General features: G+C 33.4%; 1 long non-coding RNA gene across 1 annotated transcript; it reads left to right on the plus strand.

The window, feature by feature from the left end:
- The first annotated feature begins 35 nt into the window (after positions 1-35).
- LOC144083269 (uncharacterized) lies at positions 36-23533 on the plus strand. Its single transcript, XR_013303509.1, has 3 exons — positions 36-120; positions 2607-2687; positions 22552-23533. It is a non-coding gene; the product is annotated as an uncharacterized LOC144083269 (long non-coding RNA).
- The last annotated feature ends 242 nt before the right edge of the window (positions 23534-23775 follow it).

The raw sequence follows: 23775 nt of genomic DNA on the forward strand, positions 1-23775 counted from the left end.
CAGATGCTGCTTGTTTCAGTAGTAACTTTATTAGTTAAAATATGAGGGGCTGGTTGGAATGAAAAGCTACACCCACTTTGTGGAATTGGTTTGGCCCTTTTGTTCGAAAAGCACAACTTGGTAAGTGTTACTGAATGTGTTCTCTTGCTAATCAAATGTCTAAGCCTCCATTTAAATGGTGGATAAATGTATCAATTATATGGGAATAACAGTCAGGATGTCACAATTAACGAACGTTTACGTTAGCACGATATCATTAATAGTAGGCTAGCTAATGTGCTCCAAATATAAATGAATGGCACATTAGCTAAGCGCTAATGCTACTTACTAAACGAACAATCAATTTTTGGAGGTGAAATTAATTGCTGTGCTTTTTATTGACGGCCACATCTGATGATCAATGGTTTTATTTTGCAACGGCGATATATATTTAGATAGTGTTAGATTAAATTATATGTATAGTGATAACACACAGCTGGGTATTGTATTGACACTTTAATGCTGTTATTTGTCCGTTTGTCGTTTACTACGGTTCATTTAAATTTAAAAAATATATACAGTCATTTTGGGAGGATTAGTACTGTGTGATTAAAATTCGATTCATCCAGATCGTTTAATTAAAAACACTAATTAGATTAAGTCCCTCCCTTCATATGCTTCCTCATATAGTGATGCACATCAGACCAAATGTTAATGTGGCCTACTATTTTTCACTAAAATAGTCACTTTCCTTATAAAGTGTGAAACGGGAACCTCATGTGTTGCAAAACTTGTCCACTTGCCCCTTTTGAACGGCCACAACGTGGCGCTAAAGTGTAGTCCAAGATAAATATAGCTCTTTACTGCTACCTGTTGGTCAGTATATGAACATGAAATTAAAGTCCTAATCCGTATTCATTTCAATAAAATGCAGCAGGCTAAGCCATGCGCGAGCACTGGACAGCTCCCTACAAAATAGGTATAAGAGTATGTATAATAATTTTACTCATTAAATTATCTAACGAATCGTCTTTATTTGGTAAGGGATGCTATTTGGTGGTGTGTCGCTGGTTGATCATCAGTTGCTTTGTTGTTTCACCAGAACTAGAAAAATAGAGGTGGATCAAGTATTGCTCCCAGCTTGTTTGTGACTTACTGACGGCTATAGGCGTCTAATCCACCTCAGTTGACTAGTTGACTATCAATTGCATGGAATATATATATATATTGGATTGGATTGGATAACTTTATTCATATTCATTCGTATTCGGGAAATTTCATTGTGACAGTAGCAGAGGGTGATTAGACAGAACAACAAAGCAAAAGCACAAAGTACAAAGCAAATCAAAGTAAATGGGATCATTAAGAATCACCAAATCAAATCATTAAGACAGAAAAGCAGCAAAAACACAAAACGAGCAAGGGTGGACGGAGCTACCGCCGCCGGCTGCCACTTGAACGGCGCCATCTTGGTTGCGGTAGCTAAAACGGATACAGACTCAAAAAGACGTTGTAAAGTTGGACAAAAACTGGAACCACACACAGGAAGTCTTCCACAAGATGGGGAACTTCTGCAGACTGTGACCGAGGTAGAGAATATGCAGTCACTCTTCCAAGCTTATCCGCACAGTTCCTCAGTAGTCTGGAGCTGAAGACAACAGTAGCAGAGTAGAACCCCTCGATTCCGTTGCTGGTAAGCGCCGACAGCTATTCCATCTTATCCCATGATGGAATGGTTGGTCAGAAGTGTTGCTTCTTCTCCCGGCACTTTTGTCCAGCTCCGAATTTCCAGCGGTATTGAGGTGTTGCTCCTTCTGCTGCGTATTGTAACAGCTAGTCCCATGTGTATGACAGCGTAGGCATGGCTAATGGTTCCAAAAAAGAACTGGCAGAAAGAAGCCAGAACAAAGAAAGTTGTAAAAACATTACAGTAAAAAGTATAAAGTACAAAGTAAAGTAAAAAGGAATGTATTAAGAAACTAATCAACTGATGTCCTCTGGTTTTTATTTTATTTTCCAGTCACTGGTTGTTTGAATGAGCACATTAGCTAAACATTTAGTTGAGAGATTTTGGATTTAGATTAAGAATGTAGATTTAACATTTAGATTTATAGTCTGGATTTAGCACTTTTTTTTTCTAGAAATAAATATTGAATTTGCTACAAGTATTGTTGAAAATGTGCAAAAAAAGTGACTTTAACATTTTCACACCATATTTGAAACACTGTGTGGCACTAAATATGAGAAAATGTTGCTGTCTTTTTATTTATTTATTTATGACTTTTTATTATGTAGGCCACTGCGCAGTAATTCAATTCAGTACTAGACTGACTTGACGTTTATGGCTAAATTTTCCAAGTGTTCATTTGTAAACTGCTCATTATTATCACTCAGCATTGAATTTTTCAGTGACGTAAATTTCCCCGTCAATATTAAATTTCCATAAAAATAGGCTACGTGCAGACGTCACACACGTCCACCGGCGCGCATACTGCAGAATAAGCTTTTGTTCCCATGCTTCTTGTTGTCACCCGGCGGAACAATGTCGTTTCTGTGTGAGTGACAAGAATGTCCCCTCTATTGAGACCCTGCCACTCACACATTCTTCTCTCATTGGTTGCCAACAGCGAGCAGGACGGAGGCCTCCGACGCTACCAGGGCACTTTTACACCACGGACGTTCTGGTTGCCTTGTAAAACTGCAAAAACGTAGGTGCCTCAAATGCATCAGTTGCAAGAATACACTCTTAAAATAATTGTACAGTCATACTATATCCTCTATTAAAGTGCTTGAGTGTGGCTAGAAAGGGACACAGTGCAGAATTTTGGAGATTGTGGAGTATGAGTGGGACAAAATATGATCTGTTGTTGTTGTTGTTGCTGTGTAATCAAACCAAGTATACAGTATTTTTTTTGCACGTCATGTTCAAAACAACGTGTTGGAAATAATACTAAACTAGTCATCGATGTCTCCATTTTCTAGTTTGTCCTTTGGGTCCTGATATTACCCATTATATACCGTATTTTCACGACTATAAGGTGCACATAAAAGTCTTCTAAAGTCTTCTCCAAAATAGACAGGGCGCCTTATAATCCAGTGCGCTTTATATATGGACCAATACTAAAATTGTTATCACGATAAAATAAAATAAATCAGTTGATATCACCGACTCTAATATTTTCCCGTTGACAAAGTACTGCGCAGTGACGGCTGGGATATGTAGTAGTTCTTTTGTCAATACACCCAATGGATTGTGGCCTGTATACATCGGCATCAATACAGCTTGACGAAGCATGGAAAGCACCGCTGGAAAAGTTACGCTAGCTACCAGCTAGCTACTATTTGCGACTGGATTGTGGCCGCCTGGACAAATGTATAAAACTCAGCGTTTTCGATGACTAATTTGGACAATTGTTCAATTCGCACACAGAAAATGAGGAATTTGATGGATTTGTGGGTGATGATGACATGAGTAAGTTGTAAAATGGCTAAATAAAGTACAACCGAACTCAGTTTTGCTTCCGTTGCCTTTTTAAAAACGTGTTTTTAGCGTGTGGGTGTAGCGTGCAAGAACTATATTTCCCAAACCGGAAAAAGAGTCTGGGGCTGCTTCCGGTAGCCAGCGCTATTGCGGTTAGATATTCATATATAATATATAATATATATGCGTCTAAAAAATGGTGCATCCTTTGTGTGTAAAATACAGAAATAGCACTCGTTACTGACACTGCGGCTAAAAATACGATGCGCCATATAGTCATGAAAATACGGTATTTAATCACAATATAGTTGTTGTTTTTTATGTGATCACTATGCAGTTAGTTTCCCAATGTACTGTATTTTTATGTGATCACCGTGCAGTTAGTTCCCCAATGTACTGTATTTTCTCCACTATATCGATTAATTACTTTATTGTGGGTAATTGTTTTCTTCTTTAAAAAATCTCATATCATTAGATACTCTGCAGTTAAGACTTAACTGAAGTCCACAAGTAAGGCATAGTAACCGCTAGCATTCATACATGTTAGCTTTTGACACCTGTTCAAGTGTCATTTGACAAATTATAAGAATAAATATTCGTTAAAATAAGATAAGGTGAAAGAAAAGTTTAGTCACAGCCATTGTAGAAACATTTTTGAGGATAAAAACAATAACATTAACGACCGACTGGAATATTTTCAGACAAATGTTGTTGTCATCCGGAACGACCTCTAGAGGGCACCAGTGACACTCATTAACATAATGCCAAAAGGTCACACTTGATGAACTGATTTAAAAACGTTCATTTATTCATAAAAATGGAAAAAAAGAAGAAAAGGGAAAAATCCCCCTTCCAATATTTCATTCACCTGTTACAAGTAGATCATATTTCATCTTTAGCATGCTGATCTGGAGAAGCCATGATCGAACAGGAAATGACGGACATTAGCGAGTTAGCAAAAGTTGAGATTGTTATTTTCAAGAAGTTATATTGTGTGAATATAAATATTGGCCGAGCATGATTCATGACTCATAACTGCAAGCAAACAATCAAGTACTTGCTAGTACATATTTTCAAAAGAAAGTATGCTTATTTTTAAAGAACGTTAGCAATTTAGCCTATAACTAACTGGCTATGCACTATGTAATTAATGTATTTCAAAAGGTTTTTTTCATTAGTTGCTAATTTACTATGACAATGAACATATTAAGATTGACATCGTCCACATAAAATGATGAAAATAAGAAAAACTTTAACAATATGCTGTTCATTGACAACGGATAAAATGGTCACCATAACGCCATTAAAAGTATCAGTGGTTTATTTTAGGGGAAAAAAACACTTGTGATGACAAGTTTGACAGGAATGATTGAAAATAATGTGTATAGTGATATTATTGCAATTTACTTCTTTTATCACACTACTTTAAAACCATGTAAAACATTTGATTCACATAGAATAATTAAAACTAGTTAAAATGGAAGGAAACACAATGTAAAAGAACGACTACTGATAAGACCCCAAAGCTTCTTTTTTTCTGCTACATTTCCGTGAATGACAACATGCCATAAATAGCAGTGGCGGTCCGTGCATTTTCTCGCAGCGCCTTCAACAAATCAATCAAACCCTCAAAAACTATTTTATGGCTATAAAACCTCTACAGCTGGGACACATAAAAAATAATCAATGCACAAAAATGGGGTAAAATCCACTTCCTAGCAGCATTTAATGATTAAATACAAATACTGGAGCTTTTCAGACATTACAACCGGGCCAGGGGGGTGATTTTCCCGGGAAAAGACAGCGATGAACGTCAATGGCGTACCGGCAAGCATTGCCCGAAAATGGGGTAAAATCCAGCCGAAAACAGCATTTATTGAGTAAATACAAATACTGGAGCTTTTCAGACATTACAACCGGGCCAGGGAGGTGATTTCCCCGGGAAAAGACAGCGATGGACGTCAATGGCGAAACGGCAAAAAATGCACTAAAATGGGGTAAAATCCACTTCCTAGCAGCATTTAGTGATTAAATACAAATAAATATTGGAGCTTTTCAGATTTCAGAACCGGGCCCAAAATTGAAATATTATTTAGGAATATAGCCATATTTTACCCACCAAAAATCATTTTTTACTGTACACAATACCCATCCTCCTTTCTTTCTTCCTTCTTTTCTATCGCCATCGAAGCTAATGCTGAAAGTCGAGCCTGTCCTGTCGTATTTCTGGCATAGTCCGTCTTGAAAATGGCTTTAAATCAACACAACAATATATTTGCTTGTGCAGCTTGCTACAGATACAGTTTGGTAGCTCTGGCTAATCACTAGCTTGGTGAAAGCGATGACGTATCCCTACGCCTGCGACAAGGCATTGTGGAGTTGCCAACTCGAAATCTGATTGGTTAAAGCAACAGTCTTATCGACGCTTGTTTAATGCAGCAGAGCCTGCAGAACGGATTGTGAAGGCTATGAGGCAGATTTCTGACCCTGGCAACAAATAATGGCTGCAATGTGATTGGTTAAATGCTTCAATATGAAAACACACATCTGGAAGCAGTGCATCCAGGAGGGAAAGCAATGAAAGGAAGCTAACAGACAATTTGGAATTATTTAATAAGTATTGATGGACAAAATATAATATATGATTCAGATATTTCTTATGCCAGCAGAGAAGGCCTTGAAGGCCCCGACGGCCCGCCACTGATAAATAGATATATTTAGTGCACTCCATTTGAAACTCTCGCACAGTGAAAAATGGAATTGAACATTGCAATAGGACCAACAAATTCTGGGAAAAAATAGCTGTGGTCAAAGCAACAAAATAAAGGCCTCGAATCTCGTTACTTTCTAGTCAACAATCAACAAATGCTTCTCCGAAGTTCACCGGAAAGAGCAGCAGGAAGCATTGCCAACACTTGAATGCACAACTGAACACGTCCAGGAAACTCCAGCGTGTCCTCGCAGGCCTCCGATGGACCGTTTTTTTGGCCGGGAGAGTCGCCATCGCTGACTCACAAAACTTGGCTCTCCTCTGCACACTCTCCTTTTCACATTTTTCCTCCTTGCTTTTCTTGTGTGCCTTGTTTTTCCACTTACACTGGCGATTGCCTCAAATTTTCCTGGACCGCTACGAGCGGTGAGACTTAAATATAAGCAAAAGGGTGAAGACGACTTGGCCAAATATTGCGAAGCTTCGCCTCTTCCATGCTAGAAGAAACTGGCGGCGGTCTGGAAAGGAACATGCTCAACATCATAACCGCAGCTGCCACTCAGATGGAAAGTGATAATGCGTCCTTCTCCAGTCAAACTCTTCCTCTATAAACCTCTAGCCAAATTCGAACCACTGGATCAATTTTAACTTTTTTAAAAGACTTTTCAGCAGGAAGGCTGACAAAGTGGTACTCGGACGTTTGGTCGCCCGGAAGGTTATTGATAATTACCATTTAAAATTGTTGCTCAAATTCCCTAAATACAAACTGCCAATTATTATTTAGTCATACTTAATGCCCTATTAATTATTAGGCTAAAGAAAAGCTCCAAATTTCCCGTACTTTTATTGTGTTTTGTTAGCACGGACGTAGCTTCTTAAAGGGACAACGCATGTATACATACAAACTCTTAAACACTCACACGTCGGCTCAGTGAAACTGCTCATGGCCATTGTTGGCTTTTATTGATGCGTAGCTGTTTTACCTTGTTTTGTCGCTGGACTTTTGGTCGCCGGGCGTTTGGTCGCCCGGACCCAAACGTCCGGCGACCAAACGTCCGGCGACCAAACGTCCGGCGACCAAACGTCCGGCGACCAAAAGTCCGGCGACCAAACATCCGGTCACGGACAAAGTAAATCAGTAAACGGTAAGACACATACAGTAAGAAGGATTAGCATACCTGTCAACATCGGCCAATTGCTCCCCTTATTAATGATTGCAATTCTCATTATTAAGCGATAAAAATGCAACGAGGCACATAGGGTGCACTTAAAAGTCTAAAATTTTCTCCAAAGTGGATGGGGAGCCCAATCAGTACAGTGGTACCTCGACATACAAGCAATTTGAGATACAAGTAAAATTTTGGGCACATATTTATCTTGAGATACGAGACAAATTTTGATATACGAGCATACAGCGGATGCGAGAGGCTGCTCATAAGAACATCATGGGCACTGTCTCTCTCCCCGCAACTACCTCGTGTAATGTCTCTACGAGCACTGGGCGGAGCGTTGCATTTTTTTGCATGTTTTTTTCCCGTTAGTGCGAATGGCGGAGCGATTGCTAATACGAGAGGAGTATATACTACTTCTCGTTGGCAAGTGGTCGTGCATCATTTTCGGAATATTTTGAAGGAAAGACAAAAGCAAACAACCCTCGATAGGTTGCATCTGCAAGTCAGGGTGGAGGCGGGGCCAATAGAGCCAACCCGGGAGAAGAAAGGTATAAAATGTAAAACACAATTAGAATTAAGTTTAGTGTAAGGTTAGATTAAATTTCTTTTTGAGTGTGTCTGCATCGTAATCCACGTTCATTTAAATTTGTTTATGTTATGTTACGAGCGCGTTGCCGTGCATAATGTATTGGTGGCCAGCCAATTGCAGGGCACAAGCAGACGGACAACCATTCGCACTCATACCCATACCAAGGGGCAATTTAGAGTGTCCAATCAGCCTACCATGCATGTGTTTAGAATGTGGGAGGAAACCGGAGTACCCGGAGAAAACCCACGCAGGCCCGGGGAGAATATGCAAACTCCACACAGGTGGATTTGAACCCAGGGCCTCAGAGCTGTGAGGCCGACGCGCTAACCACTCAGCCACCATAAAACATTGGTCTTTTTTTTCTTTGGACAATGTTGTCCCATCCATTTCAGCTAGTGTTTTAAAAATCATTTCGCTAGCTATTTGTGTATAGTAAAAACGGGCATAAAGTTGAATATTTCTTGTAAAACGACAGCTAAATCCCAACTGCTGTTTCCGAACCCGTAACTCAATATCTTCCAGGTTTCCTGGACAAACACCACAGCTCGTGGCATTCCTGGAAACCTTGCTACTATACGGCGTGTCGATTTGAAACTTTTGCACCGACATGGACTCAGACTGTACGCCAAGACAATAGGACAATGTGCTCCTCTATCACACAATGCGGTTGTTTTATTTGTCCCGTCGTTGACAAGAACGGGCTGAACCTCAACGCTTCCGGCCTTCAAAGACAGGAAGGAGATTCGACCTCCACGAACGTTACGAACATCGCCATTCCTAAACATCTGTAAAACATTTGCAAAATGGTATCTCAGCAAACTTTGTCGTCTTTCTGCGGAGAAACATTTTAAAGTGAGCCTGCTGTATTCTGAGATCGACCCCATGACACTTCCTGCTATTGTCTTTGAAGAAGCATATTTTTGCCCACACACACACACACACACACACACACACACACACACACACACATACACACACGTTACACATTAAACATATGACATACAGCGCCTTCCAGATGTTGCTCGGAAAACCCGCCCGTTGACTCTGCTGATAACATATCTCATACTTCTTCTAGTCATTTGAATAGGTACACTTGTGAAAGTTTATTCAAAAATGTTATTCATAAGAAATTTTAGATGGTAAGTTTGTTACTGTTGTCGTAAAACTGAAGTGATTTTTTATACAGACCTCGAGATACGAGCTTAATGCGAGCTGGTCTGTCGATTTTCTCGTAACTCAAACGAACGTTTCCCATAGAAATGAACTAAAAACAAATTAATTCCTTCCAACCCTCTGAATAAAAACACCAAAACAGGAGTCACCATCTATTAAAAAAGTAACAAATAACTAGTGGTTTAATAGGACTAAAATGTGTTTAATATTACTAAAATTAGATGGATTTTGGCGGAGGGGAGAGGGAGAGAGGAGTGATTTTTCGTGCAAGACTGGCATTGATTCAAAATCTGTTTAAAATGATCTTTATACGAGTGTTTTTGGTGGAAATGAAAAATAAAGTGTATGCACTTCCACTACTGTCCACAAGTTGCAATGTGCCAAATTGACTGCACAAAGAAGTGTGCTGAAAGATCTTGTGTTCCTGAAAAAATATATTTTGAGGCTTAAAAATGAGACAATTTTTAGCAAGGCTTTGAGTGGTTTAAAAAATGTATAGTAAAGCTTTTTTTTCTTAGAAAACAATTACCATGTATAGTGTGAGGTTATTTTCCGTGAAAAAAAGACAATTTTATTTATTAAAAAAATCACCATGTATAGTAAGGCTTTTTTCTTTTAAAAATGACCATGTATAGTAAGGCTTTTTCCTTTAAAAAAATGACCATGTATAGTAAAGTGTTTTTCTTAAAAACAAAATTTAAAAAGACCATGAATAGTAAAGCATTTTCTTTAAAAAAAAAAATTATCCGAGGATTTTTTGTGTGAAAAAAAGACCATGTATAGTATGGCGTTTATATTTTTAAAAATGACCATGTATAGTAAGGCGTTTTTCTTTAAAAAAAAAAACTGAACGAGGATACTTTTGTTAAAAAATGACCCTGTAACGTAAGGCTTTTATCTTTAAAAAATGGGCATTTTTAGTAAGGCGTTTTTCTTTTAAAAAAATGACCGAGGATATTTTTGTTGAAAAAAAGACCACCTATAAGAAGGCGTTTTTCTTTAAAAAAAATCATAGCTGAGGACATTTTTGTAAAAAAAAAAGACTTGTTTTATAAGGTGTTTATCTTTTAAAAAATGATCAAGTATATTTAGCAGTTTCTCTTTAAAAAATACCAAGGATTTAAATAAAAAGACCATATATATATATATATATATATATATATATATATATATATATAAAGGCTTTTTTGCGAACAAAGACCCCCTAAAATAGTTTTATTGACCCGCTGCATTGATCGCCATTAATGTTGTTAATGGGTTGACATATTATGCAGAGGAAACTCAGTTGATTTTTTAAAATAAATAATAGAATATGGGTAAAAAGAAGATGGGTGTGGTGGCTAACAGGTGGCAATATTGCACATGCATGTGACTGCCTTTTATTGTTGAACAGTCAACTCTCATAATGTTTGTCTTGTTTGCTCCGTTTATTGCACTGCTCGTTGCCGTGCCAACATCTTTGTCTGTACGTAAGTGCGATGTTTTCTTTTTATCTTATCTATGCGGTAGCTCTACGGCCACCATCCGGGTCGTGCATATCCTGTGTGCAAATTTGCATCAAGCTGCGTGATCACAAGTTGGAAACGCAACGTTGCTTTTAATTCGTTCTTTGGCATTGTACGATACCTTTTCAGAACCATCGACGGCGTTAGATGTTGTCTGATCTCCAAGTCAAAATGGATTTGAGGTCCACCACCTTCAATGGCAGCCAAAAAGTTCATATATGGAATAACATTCAAACAGTTTCAACAGTACACTGTTGATCTGCTCCGAAGTTTCAGTGTTGTAAATGATAACTGGTACTGTATGGTTGTCTTTAATAAAAAACAAATCCTTACCCGAGAAGGTCTTTTTTTAAGAAAAACCACTAACCTTAACCCTAAGTCTGTTCTTTTAAATGAAAAATAGGGTTAGGGTTTGGAAAAAAGGAAAAAAAAGCCTTACTATACATGTCGTTTTTTTTAAAAAGCCTTACTATACTGTGTCCTTTTTTACGAAAAAAGCCTTACTAGACTATGTCGTTTTTTACGAAAAAAGCCTTACTATACTATGTCGTTCAAAAAAAAAGCCTTACTATACTGTCGTTTTTTTACGAAAAAAGCCATACTATACTATGTCGTTTTTTTTACGAAAAAAGCCTTACTATACTATGTCAATTTTTATGAAAAAACACTTACTATCCTATGTCGTTTTTTACGAAAAAAGCCTTCCTATACTATGTCATTTACTAAAAAAGCCTTACTATACTATGTCGTTTTTTAAGAAAAAAAGCCTTACAATACTATGTCGTTTTTTAAGAAAAAAAGCCCTACTATACTGGGTCGTTTTTTTTTTTTTTTTACAAAAAAGCTTTACTAAACTGTGTTTTTTTACAAAAAAGCCTTACGATACTATGTAGTTTTTTACGAAAAATAGCCTTACTATACATGTCGGTTTTTTTTAAAGCCTTACTATACTGTCGTTTTTTACGAAAAAAGCCTTACTATACTATGTCGTTTTTTTACGAAAAAAGCCTTACTATACTATGTCATTTTTTACGAAAAAAGCCTTCCTATACTATGTCATTTTTTACTAAAAAAGCCTTACTATACTATGTCGTTTTTTAAGAAAAAAAGCCTTACAATACTATGTCGTTTTTTAAGAAAAAAAGCCTTACTATACTAGGTCGTTTTTTTTTTTTTTTTACAAAAAAGCTTTACTAAACTGTGTTTTTTTTTACAAAAAAGCCTTACGATACTATGTAGTTTTTTACGAAAAATAGCCTTACTATACATGTCGGGTTTTTTTAAAGCCTTACTATACTGTCGTTTTTTACGAAAAAAGCCTTACTATACTATGTCGTTTTTTTACGAAAAAAGCCTTACTATACTATGTCGTTTTTGACGAAAAAAGCCTGACTATACTATGTCGTTTTTTACGAAAAAAGCCTTACTATACTATGTCGTTTTAAAGAAAAAAAGCCTTACTACATGGTCATTTTTTTAAAGAAAATTGCCTTACATGGTCATTTTTTTAAAGAAAAAAGTGTTACTATACATGGTCATTTTTTAAAAGAAAAAAGCCTTACTATACATGGTCATTTCTAAAGAAAAAAAGCCTTACTATACTATGTCGTTTTTTTACGAAAAAACACTTACTATCCTATGTCGTTTTTTACGAAAAAAGCCTTCCTATACTGTCATTTTTTACTAAAAAAGCCTTACTATACTATGTCGTTTTTTAAGAAAAAAAGCCTTACAATACTATGTCATTTTTTAAGAAAAAAAGCCTTACTATACTAGGTCGTTTTTTTTTTTTTTACAAAAAAAAGCTTTACTAAACTATGTGGTTTTTTTTTACAAAAAAGCCTTACGATACTATGTAGTTTTTTACGAAAAATAGCCTTACTATACATGTCGGGTTTTTTTAAAGCCTTACTATACTGTCGTTTTTTACGAAAAAAGCCTTACTATACTATGTTGTTTTTTTACGAAAAAAGCCTTACTATACTATGTCGTTTTTTTACGAAAAAACACTTACTATCCTATGTCGTTTTTTACGAAAAAAGCCTTCCTATACTATGTCATTTTTTACTAAAAAATCCTTCCTATACTATGTCGTTTTTTACGAAAAAAGCCTGACTATACTATGTCGTTTTTTACGAAAAAAGCCTTACTATACTATGTCGTTTTAAAGAAAAAAAGCCTTACTACATGGTCATTTTTTTAAAGAAAATTGCCTTACATGGTCATTTTTTAAAGAAAAAATGCCTTACTATACATGGTCATTTTTTAAAAGAAAAAAGTGTTACTATACATGGTCATTTTTTAAAAGAAAAAAGCCTTACTATACATGGTCATTTCTAAAGAAAAAAAGCCTTACTATACTATGTCGTTTTTTTACGAAAAAACACTTACTATCCTATGTCGTTTTTTACGAAAAAAGCCTTCCTATACTGTCATTTTTTACTAAAAAAGCCTTACTATACTATGTCGTTTTTTAAGAAAAAAAGCCTTACAATACTATGTCATTTTTTAAGAAAAAAAGCCTTACTATACTAGGTCGTTTTTTTTTTTTTACAAAAAAGCCTTACGATACTATGTAGTTTTTTACGAAAAATAGCCTTACTATACATGTCAGGTTTTTTTAAAGCCATACTATACTGTCGTTTTTTACGAAAAAAGCCTTACTATACTATGTCGTTTTTTTACGAAAAAAGCCTTACTATACTATGTCGTTTTTAAAAAAAAAAGCCTTACTATACTATGTCGTTTTTTACGAAAAAAGCCTTCCTATACTATGTCATTTTTTACTAAAAAAGCCTTACTATCCTATGTCGTTTTTTACGAAAAAAGCCTTCCTATACTATGTCATTTTTTACTAAAAAAGCCTTACTATACTATGTCGTTTTTTAAGAAAAAAAGCCTTACAATACTATGTCGTTTTTTAAGAAAAAAAGCCTTACTATACTAGGTCGTTTTTTTTTTTTTTTACAAAAAAAGCTTTACTAAACTATGTGTTTTTTTTTTTTACAAAAAGCCTTACGATACTATGTAGTTTTTTACGAAAAATAGCCTTACTATACATGTCGGTTTTTTTTAAAGCCTTACTATACTGTCGTTTTTTACGAAAAAAGCCTTACTATACTGTCGTTTTTTTACGAAAAAAGCCTTACTATACTATGTCGTTTTTTTTAAAAAAAAGCCTTACTATACTGTGTCGTTTTTTACGAAAAAAGCCTGACTATACTATGTCGTTTTTTACGAAAAAAGCCTTACTATACTATGTTGTTTTAAAGAAAAAAAGCCTTACTACATGGTCATTTTTTTAAAGAAAATTGCCTTACATGGTCATTTTTTAAAGAAAAAATGCCTTACTATACATGGTCATTTTTTAAAAGAAAAAAGCGTTACTATACATGGTCATTTTTTAAAAGAAAAAAGCCTTACTATACATGGTCATTTCTAAAGAAAAAAAGCCTTACTATACTATGTCGTTTTTTTACGAAAAAAGCCTTCCTATACTATGTCATTTTTTACTAAAAAAGCCTTACTATACTATGTCGTTTTTTTAAGAAAAAAAGCCTTACAATACTATGTCGTTTTTTAAGAAAAAAAGCCTTACTATACTAGGTCGTTTTTTTTTTTTTTTACAAAAAAGCCTTACGATACTATGTAGTTTTTTACGAAAAATAGCCTTACTATACATGTCAGGTTTTTTTTAAAGCCATACTATACTGTCGTTTTTTACGAAAAAAGCCTTACTATACTATGTCGTTTTTTTACGAAAAAAGCCTTACTATACTATGTCGTTTTTTTAAAAAAAAGCCTTACTATACTATGTCGTTTTTTTAGGAAAAAAGCCTTCCTATACTATGTCATTTTTTACTAAAAAAGCCTTACTATACTATGTCGTTTTTAAAGAAAAAAAGCCTTACAATACTATGTCGTTTTTTAAGAAAAAAAGCCTTACTATACTAGGTCGTTTTTTTTTTTTTACAAAAAAAGCTTTACTAAACTGTGTTTTTTTTTTTACAAAAAAGCCTTACGATACTATGTAGTTTTTTATGAAAAATAGCCTTACTATACATGTCGGGTTTTTTTAAAGCCTTACCATACTGTCGTTTTTTACGAAAAAAGCCTTACTATACTATGTCGTTTTTTTACGAAAAAAGCCTTACTATACTGTGTCGTTTTTTAAAAAAAAAGCCTTACTATACTATGTCGTTTTTTACGAAAAAAGCCTGACTATACTATGTCGTTTTAAAAAAAAAAGCCTTACTATACTATGTCGTTTTTTTAAAAAAAAAGCCTTACTATACTATGTCGTTTTTTACGAAAAAAGCCTGACTATACTATGTCGTTTTTTAAGAAAAAAAGCCTTACTATACTAGGTCGTTTTTTTTTTTTTACAAAAAAGCCTTACGATACTATGTAGTTTTTTACGAAAAATAGCCTTACTATACATGTCAGGTTTTTTTAAAGCCATACTATACTGTCGTTTTTTACGAAAAAAGCCTTACTATACTATGTCGTTTTTTTACGAAAAAAGCCTTACTATACTATGTCGTTTTTTAAAAAAAAAGCCTTACTATACTATGTCGTTTTTTACGAAAAAAGCCTTCCTATACTATGTCATTTTTTACTAAAAAAGCCTTACTATACTATGTCGTTTTTAAAGAAAAAAAGCCTTACAATACTATGTCGTTTTTTACGAAAAAAGCCTTACTATACTTTGTCGTTTTTTTACGAAAAAAGCCTTACTATACTATGTCGTTTTTTTAAAAAAAAGCCTTACTATACTATGTCGTTTTTTACGAAAAAAGCCTGACTATACTATGTTGTTTTTTACGAAAAAAGCCTTCCTATACTATGTAATTTTTTACTAAAAAAGCCTTACTATACTATGTCGTTTTTTAAGAAAAAAAGCCTTACAATACTATGTCGTTTGTTAAGAAAAAAAGCCTTACTATACTAGGTCGTTTTTTTTTTTTTTTTACAAAAAAAGCTTTACTAAACTATGTGGTTTTTTTTTTACAAAAAAGCCTTACGATATTATGTAGTTTTTTACGAAAAATAGCCTTACTATACATGTCGGGTTTTTTTAAAGCCTTACTATACTGTCGTTTTTTACAGAAAAAGCCTTACTATACTATGTCGTTTTTTTACGAAAAAAGCCTTACTATACTATGTCGTTTTTTTAAAAAAAAAAGCCTTACTATACTGTCGTTTTTTACGAAAAAAAGCCTTACTATACTATGTCGTTTTTTACGAAAAAAGCCTTACTATACTATGTCGTTTTAAAGAAAAAAAGCCTTACTACATGGTCATTTTTTTAAAGAAAATTGCCTTACATGGTCATTTTTTAAAGAAATAATGCCTTACTATACATGGTCATTTTTTAAAAGAAAAAAGTGTTACTATACATGGTCATTTTTTAAAAGAAAAAAGCCTTACTATACATGGTCATTTCTAAAGAAAAAAAGCCTTACTATACTATGTCGTTTTTTTACGAAAAAACACTTACTATCCTATGTCGTTTTTTACGAAAAAAGCCTTCCTATACTATGTCATTTTTTACTAAAAAAGCCTTACTATACTATGTCGTTTTTAAAGAAAAAAAGCCTTACAATACTATGTCGTTTTTTAAGAAAAAAAAGCCTTACTATACTAGGTCGTTTTTTTTTTTTAACAAAAAAAGCTTTACTAAACTATGTGTTTTTTTTTTACAAAAAAGCCTTACGATACTATGTAGTTTTTTATGAAAAATAGCCTTACTATACATGTCGGGTTTTTTTAAAGCCTTACTATACTGTCGTTTTTTACGAAAAAAGCCTTACTATACTATGTCGTTTTTTTACGAAAAAAGCCTTACTATACTATGTCGTTTTTTTTAAAAAAAGCCTTACTATACTATGTCGTTTTTTACGAAAAAAGCCTGACTATACTATGTCGTTTTTTTTAAAAAAAAGCCTTACTATACTATGTCGTTTTTTTAAAAAAAAGCCTTACTATACTATGTCATTTTTTACGAAAAAAGCCTGACTATACTATGTCGTTTTTTACGAAAAAAGCCTTCCTATACTATGTCATTTTTTACTAAAAAAGCCTTACTATACTATGTCGTTTTTTAAGAAAAAAAGCCTTACAATACTATGTCGTTTTTAAAGAAAAAAAGCCTTACTACATGGTCATTTTTTTAAAGAAAATTGCCTTACATGGTCATTTTTTAAAGAAATAATGCCTTACTATACATGGTCATTTTTTAAAAGAAAAAAGCGTTACTATACATGGTCATTTTTTAAAAGAAAAAAGCCTTACTATACATGGTCATTTCTAAAGAAAAAAAGCTTTACTATACTATGTCGTTTTTTTACGAAAAAACACTTACTATCCTATGTCATTTTTTACGAAAAAAGCCTTCCTATACTATGTCATTTTTTACTAAAAAAGCCTTACTATACTATGTCGTTTTTTAAGAAAAAAAGCCTTACAATACTATGTCGTTTTTTTAAGAAAAAAAGCCTTACTATACTAGGTCGTTTTTTTTTTTTTTACAAAAAAGCCTTACGATACTATGTAGTTTTTTACGAAAAATAGCCTTACTATACATGTCAGGTTTTTTTAAAGCCATACTATACATGTCAGGTTTTTTTAAAGCCATACTATACTGTCGTTTTTTACGAAAAAAGCCTTACTATACTATGTCGTTTTAAAAAAAAAAAGCCTTACTATACTATGTCGTTTTTTACGAAAAAAGCCTGACTATACTATGTCGTTTTTTACGAAAAAAGCCTTACTATACTATGTCGTTTTAAAGAAAAAAAGCCTTACTACATGGTCATTTTTTTAAAGAAAAAAAAGCCTTACTATACTAGGTCGTTTTTTTTTTTAACAAAAAAAGCTTTACTAAACTATGTGTTTTTTTTTTTACAAAAAAGCCTTACGATACTATGTAGTTTTTTATGAAAAATAGCCTTACTATACATGTCGGGTTTTTTTAAAGCCTTACTATACTGTCGTTTTTTACGAAAAAAGCCTTACTATACTATGTCGTTTTTTTACAAAAAAAGCCTTACTATACTATGTCGTTTTTTTAAAAAAAAGCCTTACTATACTATGTCGTTTTTTACGAAAAAAGCCTGACTATACTATGTCGTTTTTTTTAAAAAAAAGCCTTACTATACTGTCGTTTTTTTAAAAAAAAGCCTTACTATACTATGTCATTTTTTACGAAAAAAGCCTGACTATACTATGTCGTTTTTTACGAAAAAAGCCTTCCTATACTATGTCATTTTTTACTAAAAAAGCCTTACTATACTATGTCGTTTTTTAAGAAAAAAAGCCTTACAATACTATGTCGTTTTTAAAGAAAAAAAGCCTTACTACATGGTCATTTTTTTAAAGAAAATTGCCTTACATGGTCATTTTTTAAAGAAATAATGCCTTACTATACATGGTCATTTTTTAAAAGAAAAAAGCGTTACTATACATGGTCATTTTTTAAAAGAAAAAAGCCTTACTATACATGGTCATTTCTAAAGAAAAAAAGCTTTACTATACTATGTCGTTTTTTTACGAAAAAACACTTACTATCCTATGTCATTTTTTACGAAAAAAGCCTTCCTATACTATGTCATTTTTTACTAAAAAAGCCTTACTATACTATGTCGTTTTTTAAGAAAAAAAGCCTTACAATACTATGTCGTTTTTTTAAGAAAAAAAGCCTTACTATACTAGGTCGTTTTTTTTTTTTTTTACAAAAAAGCCTTACGATACTATGTAGTTTTTTACGAAAAATAGCCTTACTATACATGTCAGGTTTTTTTAAAGCCATACTATACTGTCGTTTTTTTACGAAAAAAGCCTTACTATACTATGTCGTTTTAAAAAAAAAAAAGCCTTACTATACTATGTCGTTTTTTACGAAAAAAGCCTGACTATACTATGTCGTTTTTTACGAAAAAAGCCTTACTATACTATGTCGTTTTAAAGAAAAAAAGCCTTACTACATGGTCATTTTTTTAAAGAAAAAAAAGCCTTACTATACTAGGTCGTTTTTTTTTTTTAACAAAAAAAGCTTTACTAAACTATGTGTTTTTTTTTTACAAAAAAGCCTTACGATACTATGTAGTTTTTTATGAAAAATAGCCTTACTATACATGTCGGGTTTTTTTAAAGCCTTACTATACTGTCGTTTTTTACGAAAAAAGCCTTACTATACTATGTCGTTTTTTTACGAAAAAAGCCTTACTATACTATGTCGTTTTTTTTAAAAAAAGCCTTACTATACTATGTCGTTTTTTACGAAAAAAGCCTGACTATACTATGTCGTTTTTTTTAAAAAAAAGCCTTACTATACTATGTCGTTTTTTTAAAAAAAAGCCTTACTATACTATGTCATTTTTTACGAAAAAAGCCTGACTATACTATGTCGTTTTTTACGAAAAAAGCCTTCCTATACTATGTCATTTTTTACTAAAAAAGCCTTACTATACTATGTCGTTTTTTAAGAAAAAAAGCCTTACAATACTATGTCGTTTTTAAAGAAAAAAAGCCTTACTACATGGTCATTTTTTTAAAGAAAATTGCCTTACATGGTCATTTTTTAAAGAAATAATGCCTTACTATACATGGTCATTTTTTAAAAGAAAAAAGCGTTACTATACATGGTCATTTTTTAAAAGAAAAAAGCCTTACTATACATGGTCATTTCTAAAGAAAAAAAGCTTTACTATACTATGTCGTTTTTTTACGAAAAAACACTTACTATCCTATGTCATTTTTTACAAAAAAAGCCTTCCTATACTATGTCATTTTTTACTAAAAAAGCCTTACTATACTATGTCGTTTTTTAAGAAAAAAAGCCTTACAATACTATGTCGTTTTTTTAAGAAAAAAAGCCTTACTATACTAGGTCGTTTTTTTTTTTTTTTACAAAAAAGCCTTACGATACTATGTAGTTTTTTACGAAAAATAGCCTTACTATACATGTCAGGTTTTTTTAAAGCCATACTATACTGTCGTTTTTTACGAAAAAAGCCTTACTATACTATGTCGTTTTAAAAAAAAAAAGCCTTACTATACTATGTCGTTTTTTACGAAAAAAGCCTGACTATACTATGTCGTTTTTTACGAAAAAAGCCTTACTATACTATGTCGTTTTAAAGAAAAAAAGCCTTACTACATGGTCATTTTTTTAAAGAAAAAAAAGCCTTACTATACTAGGTCGTTTTTTTTTTTAACAAAAAAAGCTTTACTAAACTATGTGTTTTTTTTTTTACAAAAAAGCCTTACGATACTATGTAGTTTTTTATGAAAAATAGCCTTACTATACATGTCGGTTTTTTTTAAAGCCTTACTATACTGTCGTTTTTTACGAAAAAAGCCTTACTATACTATGTCGTTTTTTTACGAAAAAAGCCTTACTATACTATGTCGTTTTTTTTTAAAAAAGCCTTACTATACTATGTCGTTTTTTACGAAAAAAGCCTGACTATACTATGTCGTTTTTTTTAAAAAAAAGCCTTACTATACTATGTCGTTTTTTTAAAAAAAAGCCTTACTATACTATGTCATTTTTTACGAAAAAAGCCTGACTATACTATGTCGTTTTTTACGAAAAAAGCCTTCCTATACTATGTCATTTTTTACTAAAAAAGCCTTACTATACTATGTCGTTTTTTAAGAAAAAAAGCCTTACAATACTATGTCGTTTTTAAAGAAAAAAAGCCTTACTACATGGTCATTTTTTTAAAGAAAATTGCCTTACATGGTCATTTTTTAAAGAAATAATGCCTTACTATACATGGTCATTTTTTAAAAGAAAAAAGCGTTACTATACATGGTCATTTTTTAAAAGAAAAAAGCCTTACTATACATGGTCATTTCTAAAGAAAAAAAGCTTTACTATACTATGTCGTTTTTTTACGAAAAAACACTTACTATCCTATGTCATTTTTTACGAAAAAAGCCTTCCTATACTATGTCATTTTTTACTAAAAAAGCCTTACTATACTATGTCGTTTTTTAAGAAAAAAAGCCTTACAATACTATGTCGTTTTTTTAAGAAAAAAAGCCTTACTATACTAGGTCGTTTTTTTTTTTTTTTACAAAAAAGCCTTACGATACTATGTAGTTTTTTACGAAAAATAGCCTTACTATACATGTCAGGTTTTTTTAAAGCCATACTATACTGTCGTTTTTTACGAAAAAAGCCTTACTATACTATGTCGTTTTAAAAAAAAAAAGCCTTACTATACTATGTCGTTTTTTACGAAAAAAGCCTGACTATACTATGTCGTTTTTTACGAAAAAAGCCTTACTATACTATGTCGTTTTAAAGAAAAAAAGCCTTACTACATGGTCATTTTTTTAAAGAAAAAAAAGCCTTACTATACTAGGTCGTTTTTTTTTTTAACAAAAAAAGCTTTACTAAACTATGTGTTTTTTTTTTTACAAAAAAGCCTTACGATACTATGTAGTTTTTTATGAAAAATAGCCTTACTATACATGTCGGGTTTTTTTAAAGCCTTACTATACTGTCGTTTTTTACGAAAAAAGCCTTACTATACTATGTCGTTTTTTTACGAAAAAAGCCTTACTATACTATGTCGTTTTTTTTAAAAAAAGCCTTACTATACTATGTCGTTTTTTACGAAAAAAGCCTGACTATACTATGTCGTTTTTTTTAAAAAAAAGCCTTACTATACTGTCGTTTTTTTAAAAAAAAGCCTTACTATACTATGTCATTTTTTACGAAAAAAGCCTGACTATACTATGTCGTTTTTTACGAAAAAAGCCTTCCTATACTATGTCATTTTTTACTAAAAAAGCCTTACTATACTATGTCGTTTTTTAAGAAAAAAAGCCTTACAATACTATGTCGTTTTTAAAGAAAAAAAGCCTTACTACATGGTCATTTTTTTAAAGAAAATTGCCTTACATGGTCATTTTTTAAAGAAATAATGCCTTACTATACATGGTCATTTTTTAAAAGAAAAAAGCGTTACTATACATGGTCATTTTTTAAAAGAAAAAAGCCTTACTATACATGGTCATTTCTAAAGAAAAAAAGCTTTACTATACTATGTCGTTTTTTTACGAAAAAACACTTACTATCCTATGTCATTTTTTACGAAAAAAGCCTTCCTATACTATGTCATTTTTTACTAAAAAAGCCTTACTATACTATGTCGTTTTTTAAGAAAAAAAGCCTTACAATACTATGTCGTTTTTTTAAGAAAAAAAGCCTTACTATACTAGGTCGTTTTTTTTTTTTTTTACAAAAAAGCCTTACGATACTATGTAGTTTTTTACGAAAAATAGCCTTACTATACATGTCAGGTTTTTTTAAAGCCATACTATACTGTCGTTTTTTACGAAAAAAGCCTTACTATACTATGTCGTTTTAAAAAAAAAAAGCCTTACTATACTATGTCGTTTTTTACGAAAAAAGCCTGACTATACTATGTCGTTTTTTACGAAAAAAGCCTTACTATACTATGTCGTTTTAAAGAAAAAAAGCCTTACTACATGGTCATTTTTTAAAAGAAAATTGCCTTACATGGTCATTTTTTAAAGAAAAAATGCCTTACTATACATGGTCATTTTTTAAAAGAAAAAAGTGTTACTATACATGGTCATTCTTTAAGAAATACTTCATTTTAAAATAAATTCAGAAATCAGAAACTATTAAACCACCCATAACATCCACAGTGACGCCAGGGATCGTAACAAATGACGAATGTGGTTTCAGTCAAAGAAAAGTGTTTCAAAGAGATTAAGGATCGGAATGTTTAATGGAAGAAATATTGTTTTTATACATGAATCCATATGGAATTTTGAATGACTCTTGTGACACACTTGGAGCAAGATATTGAGGCAATGTGGGAAACAAGAAGTCAATCTCCTGGTCGACCTGCTCGCCACACACGTTTATCTGGCCGTCATTTGTCTTTTGTCAACAGCTGAGCTCTCACCGTGGGGTGCCTGCCATTCAAGCGTTCACAAAAGTACCCCGGACGAGACCCCCCCCCTCCCCTCTGCACTCTCCACCACCCATTCAGAAGCAATGAGAACCACAACTTGACCAATCGGTCCCTCGTTAGCGTGTAGCACCTCGTTGCGTCGTCTCCGTCAACACGCGAGTCCGAGAAGGCCGCTGTCGACGCAAGAACCGAGATTGGAGCGATGCGTGCGTTTGAAACCCACGGTGGCGTACGGTCTCTTCCCCGCGGGAGAGTGACCGGCGTGACCTCGCGGGTCAGCTGAGAAGAAAAGCCTCCGAGCTCCCACCTCCCACCGACGCACATGCGGGAGCAGTCATGGGAACACGGGAAGAGGTGGAATGGCGAGCTGGAAGAAAGAAAGCGCTTGTGGTTGGAATTCGGGGTCATGCCTTCCTTGCCGCATTCCTTCTCATCCTCCTGACAATAAAGTGGGTCAGCACTGATACAACAGCTCCCATTCTGCGCACCCCAGATGCATTTGGCGTCCCTCGTTCAACTCTTGACGACCACGTGTGGGAATACATTGAACCCAGTCACGTGCCACGCTGTCGGCCCATTGGTTAGCGCCTCAGGTTCGACATTAGTTGGGTTCTCACTGGGCTTGTGTGGGTTTTCTTCAGGTACTCCAGGGCTAGGCTAGCTGATTGAACACTCTAAATCAAGGGTGTCAGACTCGGGTTGGTTTGCGGGCCGCGTTAACGTCAACTCGATTTCATGTGGGCTGGACCATTTTAGATATAATATTTTGATTTTTTTTATAGATCTAAAACAATGTTTATTTGAGCCTTTTTATATATATATTTTTTTTAGATTTTACAAAATGAATTTTGAACTAAAAACACAGAAAAAATGTATTAAAAATTACAATTATTGATTTAAAAGGCGGAAAATCAGGAAATGTAATATACATCTATATTAAATATACATCTCTTCATTTTAATTTGATCCTAAAACAGAAAGTTGGCACTCATGATTTACTTTCCTGGGCCAGACAAAATGCTGCGTGGGCCAGATTTGGCCCCCGGGCCGCCACTTTGACACAGAAAAAATGGATTAAAAAATTACAATTATTGATTTCAAAGGGGGAAAATCAGGAAATGTAATATACATCTATACTCTTCATTTGAATTTGATCCTAAAACAGAAAGTCGGCACTCATGATTTACTTTCCTGGGCCAGACA

The sequence above is a fragment of the Stigmatopora argus genome, chromosome 1, assembly GCF_051989625.1.
Source record: "Stigmatopora argus isolate UIUO_Sarg chromosome 1, RoL_Sarg_1.0, whole genome shotgun sequence".
Taxonomy (NCBI): domain Eukaryota; kingdom Metazoa; phylum Chordata; class Actinopteri; order Syngnathiformes; family Syngnathidae; genus Stigmatopora; species Stigmatopora argus.